Source organism: Phoxinus phoxinus, assembly GCF_949152265.1.
Source record: "Phoxinus phoxinus genome assembly, chromosome: 15".
Classification (NCBI taxonomy): domain Eukaryota; kingdom Metazoa; phylum Chordata; class Actinopteri; order Cypriniformes; family Leuciscidae; genus Phoxinus; species Phoxinus phoxinus.
In genome coordinates, this window is record NC_136890.1 from 29,333,392 (window position 1) to 29,353,618 (window position 20,227).

The window sequence follows — 20,227 nt, forward strand, 5'->3', positions numbered from 1 at the left end:
ATTATGGGTACATGTGAACCACGCACACGCACACACACACACACACACACACACACACACACACACACACACACACACACACACACACACACACACACACACACACACACACACACATACAGAGACTCTCCAGGCGTAATGGTTTTTATACTGTACAAACCTATTCTATAGTTCTAAGACTTACTATACCCAAGTCCAATTCATCAAATTTAATGAAAGTCTTTGGGATGTGCTAGAGGAGACTTTACAGAGTAAGATATTGACCAAAAACCTCGGTAAAAAAAAAAATACAAAAGTAATCTAAAGCGTTAGTTCACCCAAAATTCAGTCATTAATTACTCATCCTTGTGTCGTTCCAAACCCACAAGACCGTTGTTCATCTTCGAAATAAATGAAGACATTTTTGGTGAAATCCGAGAGCTTTCTGAACCAGCCATAGGCAGCAACGTCAATGCAACTTTCAAGGCCCAGAAAGGTAGTAAAGACATTGACAAAATAGACCATGTGACTACAGTGGTTCTAATATAATGTTATGAAGCGAATAGAACACTTTGTAAGCCGCGCTATATTGATTCAATGAGGGTTTCCAATAATACGGGGAAGGTTTCACGTGGTCCGTCTTTTCTCATGGCAAAGTATTTTGGGTTAAATGCAATACATTTCTCATATGCATTTACTCGTTATTTCATCTGACTCCATAAATGAAAGGTTTTGATAATCTATGCATCACTAAAAGTGAGCGAATGTTTGACTATACTTTTAAACTATTAAATGAACAAGGTCAAAATCAGTTTGAATAATCAAATGTAAACAATTTATTATGTCGAGTATCAGGTCAATTGTATAATTAATTCAAAGATAATCAATACAAAACATGAATAAAGAGAAGAGATGCGAACCCAACCTGAATAAATACATGCCAGTCTGGATACATTTTAAATTATACTAAACATAATAATCATTCACATTAAACCACATATATATTCTTGTGTGAGTTTTTAGGTGTGAGAGGGAGTGAGACTGCATGGGGGAGGTCAGATGTTAATTTCCAGCAAGGTCCTTTGTCTCATAGACCAGTCTATCTCGCCAACCAGTTTTTCCAGTCTTACAACTTTATTCAACAATCTCTTCTTTTCAACGTCATTATCCTACGCCGTTCACGGTGTAAACACAGTGCAGCGCTTCCAGGCTCTACGCCAGAATGACAGCTCACCATTGGCCAGCTCCTGCATCAGCATCACACACGTGTCGTGGTGCTCAGGTGAACAGCGTCAGCCAATGAGCCGGCGTTCTGAGGTAGAACCTGGAAGCGCTGCACTGTTTACAGGAGAATGACGTTGAAGAGAAGAGATTTTTGAATAAAGTCGTTATTTTTGGTCTTTATACCTTTCTGAGTCTTAAAAGTTGCAATAAAGTTGCTGCTTATGGCTGGTTCAGAAACCTCTCAGATTTCATCAAAAATATCTTAATTTGTGTTCCAAAGATGAACGAAGATCTTACGGGTTTGGAACGACATGAGGATGAGTAATTAATGACAGAATTTTCATTTTTGGCCGAACTAACCCTTTAAACATCATAACATGTCACGTGTGGTCTCAGCGCTGATCCCAGAAGACACTAACGTTCTATTTTTCTCTCTCTGAAACATGTGCATGCGCACACACACACATTCCTGCACAGACTGGTCTCTGTGTATACCCCCCCAAAGTAAACGGTTTGGTCTCTCCGTCTAACACGCACAGACAGCCTTAAAATTGTTTAGTGCTGCTCATGGAAGGAGTTCAAGCGTGCACTGATCTGCGGAGAAAAGCACATATACTGTCCTCGCTTCACCTGCAGATCATCATGCCCGGTGCTAACGGAGGAAAGAATCACCCACGTTCAGCATGTTTGCTCAAATTATACTTTGTAAATGTAAAAATATTGTGGGAGGATTCTCACAAAACCCAAAGAAAGAAAAAATAATTTTAAAAATATATATTTTTGCTTTCTTTGGGAATCAATTATTTGCATTGACAATATTTTCATGACGGTTAAGAACATTACCCTATTGTAAAGAAAAATTATAATTATTTAAAATAATTTGTAAACATATAATATTATTAATTGCAATAAATTAAAATAAATAATATTAACACTTGCTTGCATTGTGATTTCAACAAATAGCACATTACCCCAATGCAAAGACCAAAAATGATAAGCTAAATTTATATTATATATATATATATATAGATATATATAGATATATATATATATTAATATAATAATATATTAATATATTTACAAATGATTCAGTATTCTATTTTTCTTCTTTCATTAATTTACTTTCATTAATAGGGCTGCATAACGATTAATCGCAACTAATCGTTTGCAGAATAAAAGTTTTTGTGTGTGTACGGTGTAAAATAAGTATGCATTTATAAATACACACACATGCATGTATACATTTAAAAAATATTTATATGTTTATATTAGAGCCGGGACTTTAACGCGTTAATTAAGATTAATTATCGCCCTATAATCCATCGCGCTCTTTAAGATCGCTAAATTCGAGGCTTTTGGTTATACCTAGGATATCTAAGTCCACCAAAGGAGGGAGAGCATTCTCACATTTAGCTCCAAAACTCTGGAATAGCCTTCCTGATACTGTTCGTTGCTCAGAGTCGCTCTCCCAGTTCAAAACTAGATTAAAGACGCATCTCTTTAACCAGGCATTCATATAAATGTTTTAATCTTACAGTTAAATCCGGCCTCTAGTTCATAACCGCCAGAGGAGAACTGGCCTCCGACTGAGCCTGGGTTCTCCCAAGTTTTTTTTTTTCTCCATTAGGTCACCTGATGGAGTTTTAGGTCTCCATTGGGTCACCTGATGGAGTTTTTCGTTTCCTTGCCACTGTTGCCTTTGGCTTGCTCAGTTGGGGATATTCAATTTAATGAATCAATCAATATTACTATTGATTAGCATTACCAAACATGGACGTTTTATTATTGTTTTAATTTAATACTGTGAAGCTGCTTTGATACAATCTGTATTGTGAAAAGCGCTATACAAATATTCTTGACTTAATTCATTACAAAAAAAAATGTACGCATTTTAATCGCACTTATTTTTGCACCGCGGAACGGTGAAGTGAACTTACACTTACTCGTAAATGTAAGTACACATTGATGGCCTAAGACACGAAACGAGCGGTTTGTGTGAGAAAACGAACAATATTTATATAGTTTTTACCTCTTGTAACACAGCCACGTCCATCTGATCTGAGGGCGCGGGCGCTTCCTTCTGTGTGACGTGTACGCAGACTGGTGCATAGGTATATATACACTAGATGTCGCATTAAAGACATTCGTTCCAATGAACTGCCGTAGCCAAGGCGAAATCTAGTGTATACATCTATGCACCAGTCTGCGCACACGTCACACAGAAGGAAGCGCCCGCGCTTACTTCTCACTGTTCTCAGGTCAAATATTTATATGCGATTAAAATGCAATTAATTTCGATTAATTAATTACAAAGCCTCTAATTAATTAGATTAATTTTTTTTATTGAGTCCCGGCCCTAGTTTATATACATTTTTATATTTAAATATATTATATATAATTATAAATACTTCATATATATAGATTTTTTTCTTAAAATTATACATGCATGTTTGTGTATTTATATATACATAATTATTATACACACGCACACATGATGTAAACAAAAACTTTTATTCTGCAAACGATTAGTTGCGATTAATCGTTATGCAGCCCTATTAAATCACACTTATCACAATGCAAACAATTGTTAATAGCATATTGTTGTTGTTAATATTATTAATAATATTTCTCTTTCATTTTTGCTGATTTTAAGAGAAAATAACTATTACAGTATTTTACTGTAATTCAGTAAAAATACAGAATTACAGTTGTGAGAATCTAATGAGAATACTCAAGAAAAATAGCAATTAAAAATATACATTTTTAAAAATGCCCTGATTCATTGCACGACTGCCATTAAAATAACATCATAAAAGGACATAAATAATTATTTTCTTCATCAAAATCTATTCATAAAAGGTACACACAAAAATGCTATATTCTTGAATAGACAGCATTAAATCTGCACCATCTTTATGATGTAAAAATATAGGCTAATCAGGGTTTTCATGGTGTGTGTTATTAACTTTGACTGTTGTCTGAAGCGCTGAGACAGACATTTCATGTTCTGAGTAATTCACAGCACAGAAACAGACACAGTTCTTGCATAATGCAGTCCAATAATCTCATGCATTTGCCTTGTTGTTGTTTGCAGTGAACGCTCCCCTGAGTGACACCTCAACATCGCTCTGTACCAAGAGAGTTTACAAACATCCATCTTTTGGACAAAGATTAACGTTGAAACTGTACCACCACAGCTGAAGTATCTACCCTCACACAGTCAGGCCTGTCTCGTCAGAGCATCCAAACCATTGCCCCCCAAAAACTGTAGGCCAGTCTGGAGAGCACAGCACATAAAAGATGCAGCGCAGAGCTTGTGTAGAATTGTCAGATTGTCAGGCGGTGGAGCGAGCGAGAGAACGCTCGGCTGTCTCTGTCGTTTTCACTAATGCAGCTTCACCCTGACAGCGGAAGGAATGTTCCCCGGCTCACGGCCAACTCAAAGCGCAGGTAGCACGGAGCAAACATCCATTTTTCATTGGGATGTTTTCCCAGGATGTTAGAAGATGCTCTCTAAAAATCTGCCCCTCCCGGGAAATCGTGCATTTTGCGAGTGGCCTGCGCGGACAGAATCACATTTGAATACAAATTGATTTTGGTTTCGGACAGACAGCAGTTCTGAGGGTAGATATAAAGTGTGATAAAAGACAGAGTTTGGTCTCAGAGCAATTTTCATCCACTATAAATGCACTCGGACTAGCTTTCCGACATCGTCTCATATTTAAAACATCGGTTCAAGTTGCTACAAGCTGTTAGCCTGGAACCTCGGCACTTATGGTGAATGTCGCTCTCGAACAAGCGCTCCTGGGAGCGTCCTGCGGTGTGATACATTGCTGCTTTCCAACGGCTGCCTTTGAGATACTGTTTTAGGTAAAGCTTTGGCTCTGTTAGAGCAATGCCGATAAGAGATGGCTATCGCGCCGCTCTCCGTGAATGATGAATACACACCATCAGAACCTCACATGTACTCGGTTCTCCAAGCTCTGCGCACACAAGCCAAAGCCCTAACCACACACATCAAACCCTCCTCCAAATATTGTTCATCTCAATTCAGTAAAGCAGATTATCACCCCGGTGCCTAGAGCTTTGGAGAACTGTGGGGGGAAAGGCATCTGTTGCCAGAACTACTGTAAAAAAATAAAACATTTTTAGGTTATACAAATACAAATTTAACTTCAAAAGTATACAGATATTTCAATGACTGAAATAATGTTATAGGCTAGCAACCTACTGAATTATAGTACTAAAATCTGTTTCGTACCTTTATAATACACTGACAAACATAAAAAACACAGCTGGTAATGAGAAAGCCACATGTTCACTTCGGGTTGATCCCAAGAAAAGTCTAAAAACTCTAAACATCTTTTGGGACGGGACTATGTGCTCGTTTGGAGCCACGTCACCTTTATATTTTAATCTAATATATAAATATTTTTGGGGCCTAAATGTCTTCAAATAGGTCAAATAATTTAAATATTTTTTTTATAATATATAATGTAATATAATATAATATAATGCAATGTAAATTATTCAAATTATATAATTTTTTGGGGGGCTTAACATTCTTCAATAGAAAATTTACTTTTGGGAATATTTTACTTACATTTGTTATATGTTTATAATATATAATGTAATGTAATTAAATATAAATTATATTAATATTTTTGGGGCCTAACATTCTTCAAATAGGTCAAATAAATTACTGTAAATCTATCAATCAATAGATTTTTTTATAATATATCCAGTATAATGTAATGTAATGAACCGTCACACGGAACTCATGGCAAAATATGTTTTTTAACTGTAATAAATATAAGATTAAATCTTTTTCTCTTCCAAAAACTAAACATTGAACATGTCCTGTTAGATTGATTAGTTTTTCACCATACATAAGTTCCTAGGGAAAATTGGCATTAACAAATTGTTGTATTGTTGCATGTTTACAGCCTTTTTACCATTTAAATTCATTTAACTCTAGATTGTGTATTTATTTAACAATCACTCTTCTCGCAATCTGCAGGTTTTTCCCTCTCTCATTAACTTGCATTCCCCTCATGTGTTGCTCTCCGGGGAACGCTGCCTCATCGGGAAGAGACAGAAACTGTGTCTTCCACTTTTGAGAAGTGCTACCTGTACAGACTTTGGTTTCGCAATAGCATTCGAGACACCCTTCCCCTTTGTCTGCTCTCTGGGCTCGTGCTTCTTTTGTTCTGGAAAGTTCTTCGCATTCACACCGGGCTTGTGAGTGATAGCACTGCGAGACGCCCTCGGTTGCAACAGACCCGAACATGTCCCTGGAACGACAGCGAGGAGTGATTAGCGACTACCGTGTGATGTTTATACTTTCCTGAGACTTTTATTCTACTGTTTTTATTTTTCCTTTCTATTATTCCAAGCTTAACGGTCTTAAAAAAAACTAAATCGAGTTGCAGAGAAATGAAAAAGGAGTCTATGATCAAATCTCACCATTATCCTGCACTGACAGGGCGAATACCAGCTCACAAAATGAATAGTGTGGGGTTGCTAAGCAACGTGCAGATTCTGACGATAACCACGCACTGTAACATGAAGAGAGAACCTGAAGTCTGATCACATGACTGTGACCGAGCACGAATTCATAAAGTGCTGCTATCGACTACTAAATTATGTTGACAGGAGCCTTACGACGGATTTTAAACAATCGTGTTTGTCAGCAAGGTTTTGCTCGCTGGATGCCGCATACTGATTGGCCACTTAAAGCAGCTGGAAATTACATAGAGCAGAAACCACAAAAGGAGCATTGTGTGGGAGAATTCAGCTAACGGTCTGGTAGGTCAGAATCAGACACTTTAAATCCTTCCTATTAATTAGTTTGGCCTTTTTGCAACTTGGTGGAAGATTTGAGTGAGAAAGATGTTGCGAGCCAGATTCAAACTTGTGACACCAAGGCTCAATGAGGGTGACTGATTTTGGTAATTGGTCCTGTCAAACTGCTAAAACTGCTTTCCTACCAATCGTGAATATTTTTGTGTGAATATAATGTATATTGAATATTTATATTAAATGAACACTATTAAAATTCAATAAAGTTCAATATAATATATTGTTATATTATTGCAATTATATTTATATTTTTGGGCCCCAACATTCTTCAAATAGCCCAAGTCAAATACATAAAATCTACGGTTGAGATTTTATCTTTTTCTTTCTTTCATTTTTGTATAATATATAAAGTAATGTAATCTGAAGTGTAACACGGAATTCTGGGAATGGGAAACTTAAAGGTATAGCCAGAGCCCGTCTACGGAGAGCCTGTTCACTCCCTATTAAGTCCTATTGTACCGAATTTTGGTTGTAGTTCCACCAGAGTTCCACTGGGGGCGATCACCCCGGAGTGCAAAATGAATGGGAGTCTATGGGGCTAGACGGCTAAATTTGTCTCTTTCAGCCGATTGCCGTTGAGAAATCTCAGATTTGATTGTAGGTTTGGCAAGTTCAACATGGGTTATAGGTCGAAAATTGAATGAACGAGTACTTATGTCCTTTCGATTTCCTACAGGTTGAGTTGTTGTTGCCCATTACACGCTAGCATTCTGCTAATGAACGCTGATTGGTCAGTGAAGGACTGGTTACGACCAGAGATACCGCTTGATGGCATCATGGCATCCGAAGCGGGAACAGAATGTATTCTAGCAGAAACTCTTCTAGCACGTGTGTTTACATGTGTCAGCTGTGTTGGCGATGCATCGAGAGAAAATAAAGTGCAGAGCGCGAAAGCACCACAGTGACTGAAGGATTGCCGTAAAGCAGTATCTCTGGTCGTACGATGTGTATGACGTCATTGACATTTTGAAAGACTTTTTAAAGCAAATAAGTGACTCTAAAAAATCTAACACCCAGCAATGTGCAATTTCTTTGCATCTCCTTTCGAATACAACATTCAAATTACTAGACAAAAAATTATATCTTGAGAAAAGTGGATTTTGAGGGGTATAGCTCCATAGACCTCCATTCATTCTGCACTCGTCCTGTGAGCGCCCTCATATGGAATCAGAGTGGAACTGCAACCAGTCAGAAGCCGGAAGTGTAGCGAGAGTGAACCTTCTCCCCTTATTAGACATTCTCTGGTATAGCGGAGGATTTTCTTCTTCCGGGTGGGTAGTGTATAGCCTACTATTGGTCCACCTAAGTGTCAATCATTCTGGTGATATGTTTACGTAAGGCCGTTCACACGCTGGCGTGCGCTAAAAGCACATGTTGGGCTTCCCACTGATGCCGCAGTCACGAAGATTCTATTAGACAGGTAAAGTTTGTCATGCTATTTGGAGAAATCCATTTAAAATCACTGCTAGTAGGCGTTCCCTCTCGGTCGGGAGCAAATAGAAATTGGAGAGGGCGGGTCTTTTCTAAAAGTAGGAAAGATCCTCCGCAATAGAGCATCACAGTCCCGCCCACAGCCGGAGAGAGCTCTGGTGCCGGAAGTAAATTTCCCATTCATTTCTCCCATTGACTTTTGGAAAAATCTGTATCTAAAGAGTTTTAGAGCATGTCTGAGGATAACCAGCTACGGCTGAACTCATAAGCATACAACATATCATTTCGAGTAAAAAAACGAAGAGAAAATCCAAAAAAAGGCAAAGGTACAAGACTGTGTACATATTTTCATTTCCGAGCGAAGGAACTACTCGTCCCATAAACCACCGCGCCTCACTGAAGTCGACTGAAGCAAACCGCGAAAGAGCCTTTTGAGTAAATTTTATATAGTGAATGTGTAGTTAATAGCAGTTATTTCAATAGTAATCATGCTTCAACTTGCCATGAATTATTATACAAATGTTCAGTACATGCATGAAGAGGTAACGTTATGCCTAGGTTAAATATTGTTTTGACAACGGCATCATAAAATGCTTGATATGACTCATACCATATGAAGGCTGTAGCCTATCTAAAGTGAACGATAAGTAAGGGATAATGTAAAGCGAGGCGGTTGTTATAGCGAATACAACTCCCGAAAGGCTAACGTTAATTAACGTTATGAGCCCGACGCGAAGCGGAGGGGTCTTGAATCAGCCTGTATTCGCTATAACAACCAACTCGCTATACATTATCCCGCTATTACATGGCTACCTACCAAATAAATCAATAATTTGACACAAAATATTAATTAAAAAAGGAATGTATTGATTTAAAAACTATTTATATGGCTTCCGCTAAAGAAAACAGTCCGTTCCGTCTCTTCTGTTAGAATCCTGCTTCCATGGCAACGCTCTGTTTTTTCCACGGACCTTCGCGGGGTTTACACGATTTCCACCAATCAGATGCATCACTGTGGGATTGTGGGATTGTTTAGGATTGTGGGTAATGAAGTACTTATCCAAGACATCGCGAATAAAAGGCATTTATCTCAAAACAAGGTTAGTGCCCCGTCAACTTTTGGCGTTTATATGAGCATATACAATCGCTTAGTACAGCCGTTGCTGGTTTTAAGTCTACCATGTATGGTTACGTTTTTATGGCTTATACCCCAAATGTCTATGGAGAAATTGTATTGAATTTTTACTTCCGGCACCGGCTGTGGGCGGGACTGTGATGCTCTATACCTTTAAGTTGATTTCAGCATTTTTTAAATTTCTTAAAGAGATAGTTTACCCCAAAAAATTAAACTTCTGTCATTATTTATGTGGTTTCAAACCTGTACGACGGAGAAAAAAAAAATGTATGGAACACGCAAAAAAAGATAAACTGACAGTAATATCTCTGTCAATATAGAAATATATTTTTCAAAGATAAACTGACAAAAATATCTCGCTTTTTTGTTCATACTAGGAAAGTCAATGGGTAAAATGTTTGCAGTGTTGGGCAAAGTTACTTTAAAAAATGTATGAGTTACAATATTGCATTGCATAACTAATTGAGTTACTTATTTATTATAGAAAGTAATGTATTATGTTACTTTTGCATTTTTCACTCCTGTTTTTTTTTTCAAACTTGCTTTTTTTATTGTTTTTGAATAGCACATTTAAAAATATATATTTTTGGCAAAAAAGATATAATGAATGAGCCTCAGGCGATTTCTCTCAGGTGTCAATAAATAAATGGGAAAACAAAGTAACTTGCATTACTTATTTGAACAAGTACATTTAAAAGTAATGTGCTACTTTACTCGCTATTTGAAAAAAGTAATTGATTACATAACCCGCGTTACTTGTAAGGCCATTTGAACCATTACGTTCTTCAAAATATTGAGTAAATGATGACAGAATATGCATTTATAAGTGAACTATAGACCTTTAATGCATCATGAAGTACTGTAACAAAATGTTTACAGCATTTATTAATCTAGATAATGTTAAAGCAGACCTCAGGGGCCATTATTTCCCCCTATGGTAGTCAATGGAGACATATATCTCTTTGGTTACCGACATTCTTCAAAATATCTTCTTTTGTGTGCAGCAGAACAAAGAAATTCATATAGGTTTAGGACAACTTGAGGGTGTAAACATCCACTAACGTAACTGAGTAAACATTAAAAAAAATGGCACTAAGAGCCTGTTGCCTACATGTTCGTGCACATCTCAAAGTTTGACTCGTGCATTCATGAATCATTTTGCGACTCCAGTCTCTGATTCCTGTTTTCATTCATGCGTCTAGCGTTTTGGCTGCTACAAAATAGATTTATCATACAGTATTCATCCACTACCAGCTTTAGCACAGCTCACTGAATTCTGAGAGTGCAAAACTGTGCCATTAGTAAGTTGCTTTCAGAGCATAGTATCTTCCTAGTAGGAAATCCTGACTGTAAGTAATAAGCATCACAAACCCACAAGTCAATGAGCTGGTACGACTCTCACAGTACTCAATGACCCAGTGCACATGTATACACTGAGTAGCCATGCTATTAATATAGTCACAACTGAAAAGTGCAGGCTACATTCTTTTTAGTGTAGGACAAAATGTCACTAAACAAAGATACAAATATTGGATATACAGGAAAAAAAAATATCCACTACCGTTCAAAAACTTCAGAAATTGATACTTTTATTAAGCAAGGATGCTTTCAATTAATCAAATAACTAAAGACAGAATTATTTCTAAAGGATCATGTGACACGACTAGAGTAATGATGCTGAAAATTCAGCTTTGCATTAAAGGAATAAATTACATTTTAAAATATATTCAAATAGAAAACAGTTATTTTAAATTGTAATAATATTTCACAATATTACTGTATTTACAATAATACAATATTATTTCGTTTTTTTTAGTAATCCGAATAGCAAGATTCACTTGTAATGCAGATCCCATTCAACCACTCAACAGAGAATTTCCATTGGCTGAGACCACTTTATGGGTACTCTATTCACTGATTTTCTATTACTATTTCAAATAACTGAATAGAGTCTATTTTTTATTAATCATAAACGCATATTAATATCATTTTAAATTACATATCAATTCACCTAAATGGTAATTTTAGCTTTCAGCGCAGTGTTAACTGGTTAAAAACAGATATTTTGATTAACAACAAGATACTGTAACTATGTTTTTGAAAATGATTTCGCGCAAAACCAACAAAAAAGTGAATTATACATTAAGCATTGTGCTTTATGCATTATGGGGGTCCATGTATCTTGCATATGACACCAGAATTGGCACCTCCAAATTCCCAAATGCCAGAACAGTCTGTCCCATAAGCACACACTGTCAAACACACAATCAAACCTTTATCAGATCAGGGCTGTTATCAGACCTGAGAGTTTGATCACAGAAAGCTCTCTGCTGTAACATTTCAGAGAAATCCTTAAAATGCAATTACTGTCTGTTTCATGCACTTCAAATAGTCAACGTTTTGATCATTAGATGCCTTCCAAAACTCAGAGCAGGAAGAAGAGAGAAAAGAAGTGAAAAGAGAAAAGTAGAGCGAGAGAGGAAGTAAATAAGTCATATTGTTTTCTCCCTCTGACTATTTATGAATGCATCTAATGCTCTAGGTGACAGTTTTTGGTTTAACATTTAAATAATTTTCCCATCAGAATTCCCTTGGTGACAGAGAAGGATGAGATGTAAATGTGCAATGAAATTTCACCGCAGAGAACGTCCCACGATCCTCCCCGGCGCACACACGTGCCCCGCGCCGAGCCGCGGCCCACCGACCCGCGTACGTCTCACTGTTTTCCTCGCCATAATGGAACCTTTGCTTTCTTTCCATTTACATTTGTTTGAACAAGGCACCTGGCACCGCACAGAAATCATTGCACAGCGGGGGAACTATTTGCATTGTAGCTCCATTTGCTCCGATGAATTTTTCAGAAAGATGTGACAACCTCATGCATACTGATATGATGCCTCGGTTTTGCATACGGTGCTTCCTGCAAAACATATCTTAATCTTACGTTAAGGCTAATGCACCTAAATGGACAGTTTGAGAAACCGAAGAGATGAGAGCCAATCGTTCCGAGGAAGACGTAAGACGAAGGCCGACTTAAATAAGTGTCCCCCGTCTCTCGAGGTTACAGCACAAGCTCCTCGGCTCCGGCACTCACTAAATAATGAGACAAGACAAGAACAGTAGAACTAATCTAACTGCTTTAAAGAGTGCGAGGAGGAACTAGACGAGTGAGAGGAGAGGGAGAGGTGAGGCGATGCAGGGAGAGAAAGAGCAGATAAGACATAATCAGGCGTGAATACAATCTACAAAACGTACAGATATAATTTGGTATTCCAGCAAGGGCTTCTGCATCAGCAGTGAGGCAAAGCAATCATCATTTGCAGGAGAATGTGCCGAGAGTTCCTTTAGATCACTGCTGCTCAAACGCATCAATCATGATCTCAGACAAACTCCAGATCAGTGGCTTTGTTCACACACACAGCAGAAACAGTTTTTTGACGCATCTAAGTGAAAAAAACTAAAGGTTTCTACTTTGAAACTGTGGAATTTTACTAATCAGACTGCAAACGAGCAAAAGATGAGAGGTTTGCATCATATTTCATGTTTTTGTTGTTGTTTTTTTATTGCTCAGAAGACAAACAACAAAACATTAGGATGCAAAATAATCAGACTCAAAACCATTTAGTTGTTTGTAGTATGAACAGCAAAACCCGATCCAAATTACACACAAAATCAGAATCCTAAAAACCACATGGATTCATTTAAACAGATCCAGAATTTTTATATATTTTTATTTTTTGCTGTTCACATAACACAGTCTCACCCCAAAACGTCACATACTGACGGGTCTTGACCATGCGGCAACATACGACGAAAAGGGTACCCTTTAACGTCCATGTGTGACACAACAAATAATTTGACATATTTTAGTTGTTCATAGTTTATACAGCACCTAAACTAATCTGAATAAATAAATATGCATAAACAAACCAACACAAGTTAATAAATGAATGAATGAAGAAAGAAAGAAATCTTAACCCTAAATAAAGCAATTAAAACACAAATAAATACATAAATTAAAAACCTGGTTGGATGAATCTAAACAGATCCAAGTCACATTGTTTGGATCAGGATTGTTGGAGTCAGATTTCATGTGTTGTTCTTCTGCTCGGATGATAAACAACTCAATGGATATGAATGTGATACATATTGATTCATCTATGTGATCTGCATCTACAAGTTTGCTTGGCTAGCAGTGCTTGTGTGCTAGAGCATGTTTTACACCACAACCAACTCAAAGTACTGAACAAGCCAGGCTGAGGCCATCAAAAATTCAATAAATGTATTTACATATTAAAAATAAACAAAATGATGCTACTGTAGAAACTACATTTTCCATTTTGGTTTAACTTCAATCATACGCCCTCTATCAAAAACCCCGCCCTCTAAAGACATGTCAGATAATCCGACGTCAGCAAACCAAAGAATTAAAAATAATTGACAGGCAGAGATGCAAGGTGTACGTACATGTAAAGCAGATTTAATACACAATATTTTAAAGTGTACACAAACGTTTAATAATAATAATAATAGGCCTAATAATAATGTGTCGGTAGAGAGACGGAAGTATTGATGTTTAACATGTTTAGGTGTTCCATATAATTGACAACAGCAGCTGCAATGAACCAGCCAAGCATTTCTCTGTCTATTACAAGTCCAATTGTCTTTAAAGAGCTCACCGCCTCACGGACTCACAAAACCACCGTCTCGACACCCCCATTAAACCGGAAAATAATGACTGAGCGCAAATGGACCGAGTTCCATTCGCAACATGAATTGCATCATACCGGTAAATAGAGTGACCCGTCCTAATTAGAGGAGAGAATAACAGGATTGTTACAGTAATCTCGGCCTGTTGCTCTGCGGCGCCACTGTCATTGACTGAGAGCGGAAAAAACAGGAGCGGGAACTCAAGCTAAATCTATTCATTAGCCATAGTCTCCACTGCAATCAATAACACGCCTTTCCAATTACACCGCCCGAGATCCGCAGGAAATTCGTGCTGTATTTAAACCGGTTAGCAGCATGGACTGCTGCGAGAGTTCTCCACTAGACTCCCCTCGAGCCTAACAAACTAGAAACATGGAAACAGCTTTCCCCCCTTACTGGGTTCTTCTTATTTTAATGTGCTCAGAAAATGTGTTTTCATCTTCCTAATTGACCGCAGATTCAATACGGCCTCAGCTGTGATCCAAACACCACTTTTTTTCCTCCCCGGGGCTATAAAAATTCTTTATACGCACTTTAATCAATGTTTTCAGATACATCTGTGGGAAATGATCAGGATAATGAAATATAACGCAGTCTGTTTACTTCAACAGCCCAATCTCGCAACATAGATTGCCACATTCGGCTTAAGGGGCAACAAACTTAAACACCATATTCTGTTTACAAATCCCTCAATAAGCGACTATTCAAAAGTCAGCGTGCATGCTGAATAAAAACACTAAAGTGCACACTTCAGGGTGTTTGTCACATGGCACGACTCCACAACCATTTTGCCAGCACACAAGCAAACAGAATATTGGCTTAGAGATGCCACTTGGATTCATATACTGATCAGTGTTATAAATTGTTTCGGTAATTGAAATAAAGCAGACATCAAATTAAATATAAACTTAAAAAGGTAAAATGCTAATTAGAAATGTTGCCTGCAAACTAACTGAAATAAATAAAATTAAGTACTAAAACAGAAAAACTGAAATATAAATTCATTAAAAAACAAGTTCGGTATTTTACACTTAAAGCCCTGTTTACAGATCGTATCTGATGAAATAGAACAGTTAAGATTAAAATTTGGACACATGCTCCTGTCCCGAGAATTTTAGGTTCATTTCGCTTTTGTGGACCTATTTTGCCAAACGCGTCACACCCGTGATTCTTCCGTTGAGAGCTTGAATAATAGACACTCCAGCCCAGTTGGTGGCGATAATGCACCTTTGCCAATTGCAAGCAAACCGCTGGCATTTCATTGAATACACAGAAGCAGCAGAAGAAGAAGCGGCGGAGTAATACCGTACCTCACACAGCACATTCAATACAAGTCAATGGAGTTGGACAAAAACTACGATAAAACATGTTGGAATGCATCTTTTTCGAACGCGTGTGCAAAGTTTTGTGAGTGGACAGTATGTAAATATAGGAGGACTATGTTAAAGTCATTTGTATGTGCCACACTTCCTGCTACCAGCAGGCGGCGCTATTACTATAACCGAATATTAGCATGGTCATGTGTTCAGGAAAGGACTCTTATCAAACATGTGAAGTTTGGGACAGATCGGACATTGTATGCCTGAGTTACTGCAGGCTGTTTGTGGTTGCCTAGCAACATCGGAACTGCAAGCAACAGATATAGAACTTATCTGATGATGCATTTCACCCAAAGGCTGAAATTGGGTGTGCACATCTACATTTGTCAGGCCGCCGAGGACACGCCCTTTGACGAAACCTCAAGATCTTCGCAATTTAACGTCGCAAAGGCCTTAAGATTACACTCACCAAATTTGAAGAGGATCAGATCAAAACTGTAGGAGGAGTTTGTTAAAGTACAACGTCTGGAAATGGCAAAAACTGCACAAAATCTGAGGGGAAGTTAAAAATGCCTGACTTCCTGTTGTGTTTAGGGCTATGCTCCAATAGACTTTTTTGTAGGGATTGGGTCATCACATGCATGTAAGAATTTCGTCCACGTACGTGAAACCTTGCGCCGGGGCAATAATGTAGAGTGGGCTATTGAGCCATTTTGCCCCACCCAATTCTGAAACCCATATAACACGTAAATTTTCACCACTTCTGAAGCGTGTGCAAAGTTTCATGAGTTTTCGAGCATGTTTAGGCCCTCAAAAAAGCAATTCACTTTGGAGAAGAAGAATAAACGGAGCAGATCCAATAGGGTCCTCTCATCATCGGTGCTCGGGCCCTAAAAATTTTAACTCTGTCATTAATTACTCACCCTCATGTCTTTCCAAACTCGTAAGAACTTTGTTCAACTTCGGAACACAAATCAAAAAGATCTTCATTTGTTTCGAAGATTAACGAAGATCTTACGGGTTTGGAACGACATGAGGGAGAGTAATTAATGACAGAATTTTCATTTTTGGGTGAACTAACCCTTTAACTAAAACTAAATGTAAAAAATAGTTCAGTCATTAAAATTAAGCTAAACTTACAAAAAATATACATTATATGAAAAAATTACACTTAAAAAAAACCTTAAATCCATATTTTAAAAATGTTGCCTTGGCAACTAAATGCGTGTCCCAAATGACGCACTATACACTATGCACTTAGACACTATGTACTCAACTGCGTAGGGTATGAATTTTATAAAGTTATTTTGTCATTCAACGTTGGAGTCTGATAGCCCCTCCCCAAACAATACGCAATTAAAGCTGACACAGTCGAGTGCATGAAGTGTCCAACATTCCATACTTCTTTTTTTCGGTTAATCAAGTGCATCATACAGGTATTTAAAGTGCACTTTTTCTATTTATAATTTTCAGAGTGAACACTACTCAGACTATTTATACTACAAAAAGGCATAAAATAGTGCATAAGTATACCAATTGGGTCACCTCAACTGATATAAATCAGTTTAATAAGAAATAAAATTACTAAACATAAAATTGAATAAAAAATAAAGCTATAATAGAAATATATATAAAAGTCAAAAGCACAAAATTACTACAACCAAAATAAAAAAAAAAGCTAATTCAAAATATTAATGAATACTTCAACCGTATATAAACAATATTAAAGGGGTGGTAAAATGCCATTTCACAAGATGTAAAATAAATCTCTGATGTCCCCAGAGTGTGTGTGTGAAGTTTGCGCACAAAATACCCCACAGATATTTTTATATAGCATGTTAAAGTTGCAATAACGCACCGTTTTGTGCCTGGCCCTTTAAATGCAAATGAGCTGCTGCAGAGGGCGGGGTTTCAAGAGCTCGTGTGTTAGCAGCTGCGATTACCCCACGCAGACACACTAAAATGACAGAAACTGTTCTGCCTTTAATGTTAAAATGGAGTCAGACAAAGATGGAGAGACTCAAGAAGAAGTGGCAACACGTTGAATGCAACAGGACGTCTCTGAATGGTTAGTTGATGAATTTATGTTGCTGATGTGGAGTTAACTATCTTCAATTAGCATATTCTGTCATGATAATCTATAAATCGCTCGTATAGGAACTGTTGTGAGATACACACAGAGTGACTTATGCTAAAGTTTGAGCTGACTCACAAATGTACTCTTATACAACAACTCTTCTTCTTCTCAACATGGACTGTGTTCAGGGGGCGGGGTTTATGTACACTTTAGGGTTGGTGATGTCACTAACCCGGGAGGAATGTTGTGTAGTCCCTACCAGCCGTTTGTTGTAGTCCTTTTGTTTAAAAGCAAATATCTTCCTTTGCTTTGAACTTTGAGCGTTGTAACTTTGCAGATGTTGTTTATGCTCAAACAGCAACATTACACACTAACTAAAGTTAGAAAAGTTTAATCATACTTTACAACCCCTTTGAAATAAAACTGGTAATGATAAAATAATAACCATAACCAACCAGGACAGAAACAGAGGCACATAAAACATATATTTTTTTTCTTCTTCACAGAACCATCCCTAGACTACGAGCACTCGAAATATTATTCATGTCAGTGCAATCAGTGTGACGGACGGTCACCAAGAAACGGACAACAATTCTCAGAGACATAAACTGCAAGAAGTGCAGTTTTGCATCACCATGTGGTAGCGTGTCATTTTTCTTAAACACACACACTTTTCCTTTCTGAAACAGTGGCGATAATGCTGTTTACATCATCTCTCACCGAACGGACAGAGACGATCACAATTATCTGGATATATCTGATGCGCTCATGAGCGTGTGCGGTGACAACCCTGTGTCTGCGTGTTATAAATAGCCACGTTGTAGCTGGGAGGAAAGGAGTGTAAGCGACGTGAACGTGTGCCATAACAATGCTATGATGTCTTCCTGTGGAGACCTGCACCCCTGGCCCCGCCCCCCACCTGCTTTAGCTGGGTAATGAAATATGTCTGCTGTGATGTATGGCTGCTGGATAGCTCCAAATCGAAAATTGAATCACACTAACTTAATTTGCGGTCGGGGCAATCAAATTACTTGTTTTGGCCAGAGTATTTCAACCCGTGCTGGCGATGAATTCATCTTGGTGAGAGGCCTGTCAGAGAGAGGCATGTTTGCGGGTACCACCTCCAGCTGTAGAGAGAGCCGTGTGGCCCGGAGGGCATGGGGGATGCTGGCGGCCACCGTACCGAGGTTATTATCCGGCAAACGGCAGCGAGGAACATCCTGAAGCATGCCATCCAAGATCTCCTAGGAACAATATAGAAAAAGCACTGTTAAGGATACTGCACTTCCATATGTTGCAGTGCACTGTCATTTTTTAGTGTCCCTCAAACTTTTTCGACATTCAAAAATGTCTGAATTTCACAGCCTAAACAAATAATACAAATTTATATCTTTTTTAAATAAGATGAAAAAATTATTATACCAAAACACGTTAATTGCTAGTCAACTTCCCAATTAGTAACGGCAACTGAACAGCATTTGAAGTCAGACTTTCAGTCCTTCTAGACCTCTTAAGTTTCAGGTGTATTAAGGCACATGAACATGGCAGGACCCATGGATATGTGCTACCACAGAAACTGAAAATTCTTGGGCCAGCAGCATGTGTCCAAATTTCAATCTTAACCGTTCTATTTCATCAGAAACGATCTGAAAACAGGGTTTTAAGTGTAAAATACCGAACTTGTCCTTTAAAGAACAAGAGGACTGTGTCATGCGTCAATGCCATTTCTGTAATTTATATCAAAACATCTAGCGTTAATTCGATCTCAAACAGTTTAATTAAAATAAGTAATTTCTCCACCACGTGCGTGACGTAATAAACCGAAGCGGTTGAACGACCACTTTGCGACAATATGGTTTCGGGAAACAGTCGTGACTAGCAAGTTGGTTTCTTCAACGATGCATCGTCTACTATGGTAGTGAAGCAGCGAGTTACGTGGTTGTATGCGAAACGCACCCCTGCGTCAAGTAGCCCAAGTAGGCTACTTGAAAAGGGGATTCTGTTAAATAAAATAACTCCCTTTGGAGTGACTGAGCGTTGTAACCTTGCAGATCTTTTTGATGCTCAAACAGCTACTTTACACACTATTTTGAAAAAGTGGAAAAGCATAACATAATTAATTTCCGATAATTGAAATAAAGCTCAAGTAAAATATAAACGTTAGATGAAATACTTAAAATTATTATTCAAAATTAAAATGATTTCAGTTAGTTGCTAATATATATATATATATATTAAGTTGATAGAAATATATATATTAAAAAAATGACAAAAGCACATAACAAAAACACAATTTCAACTAAAATGAAAATGGAAAATATAAAAATAAAGCTAAAATCAAAAAATGTAGAGCTAAATATTATAATTTTATACAAACAATACTAAAATAATAATGTTAATTACTAAATGTTTTTAAGTGTGAAAAATAAGTGTCCAAATATTTTGGGGGACTAGTCACATTCACATAAATGGATATTTGAAACAAATTAT

At 37.6% G+C, this 20,227-nt stretch overlaps 2 protein-coding genes across 3 annotated transcripts in view; one reads left to right on the forward strand and one right to left on the reverse strand.

The window, feature by feature from the left end:
- Positions 1-18,883, reverse strand: part of tafa5l (TAFA chemokine like family member 5, like) — a 78,331-nt gene extending 59,448 nt beyond the window's left edge. Inside the window, exons 1-2 of one of the 2 annotated variants that reach the window (XM_079638798.1) lie at positions 6,670-6,718; positions 6,334-6,497 (exon numbers count right to left, since the gene is read on the reverse strand). The gene's annotated coding sequence lies outside the window, so the exon portion shown is untranslated. Of the gene's footprint in view, positions 1-6,333; positions 6,498-6,669; positions 6,719-18,768 lie in introns of those variants that run through there. The other variant, XM_079638799.1, reaches the window with a different exon arrangement.
- The window catches only part of LOC307011478 (serine/threonine-protein kinase SBK1), a 381,893-nt gene that overhangs the window by 164,253 nt on the left and 197,413 nt on the right, over positions 1-20,227 (forward strand). The gene's annotated exons all lie outside the window — the stretch shown is intronic.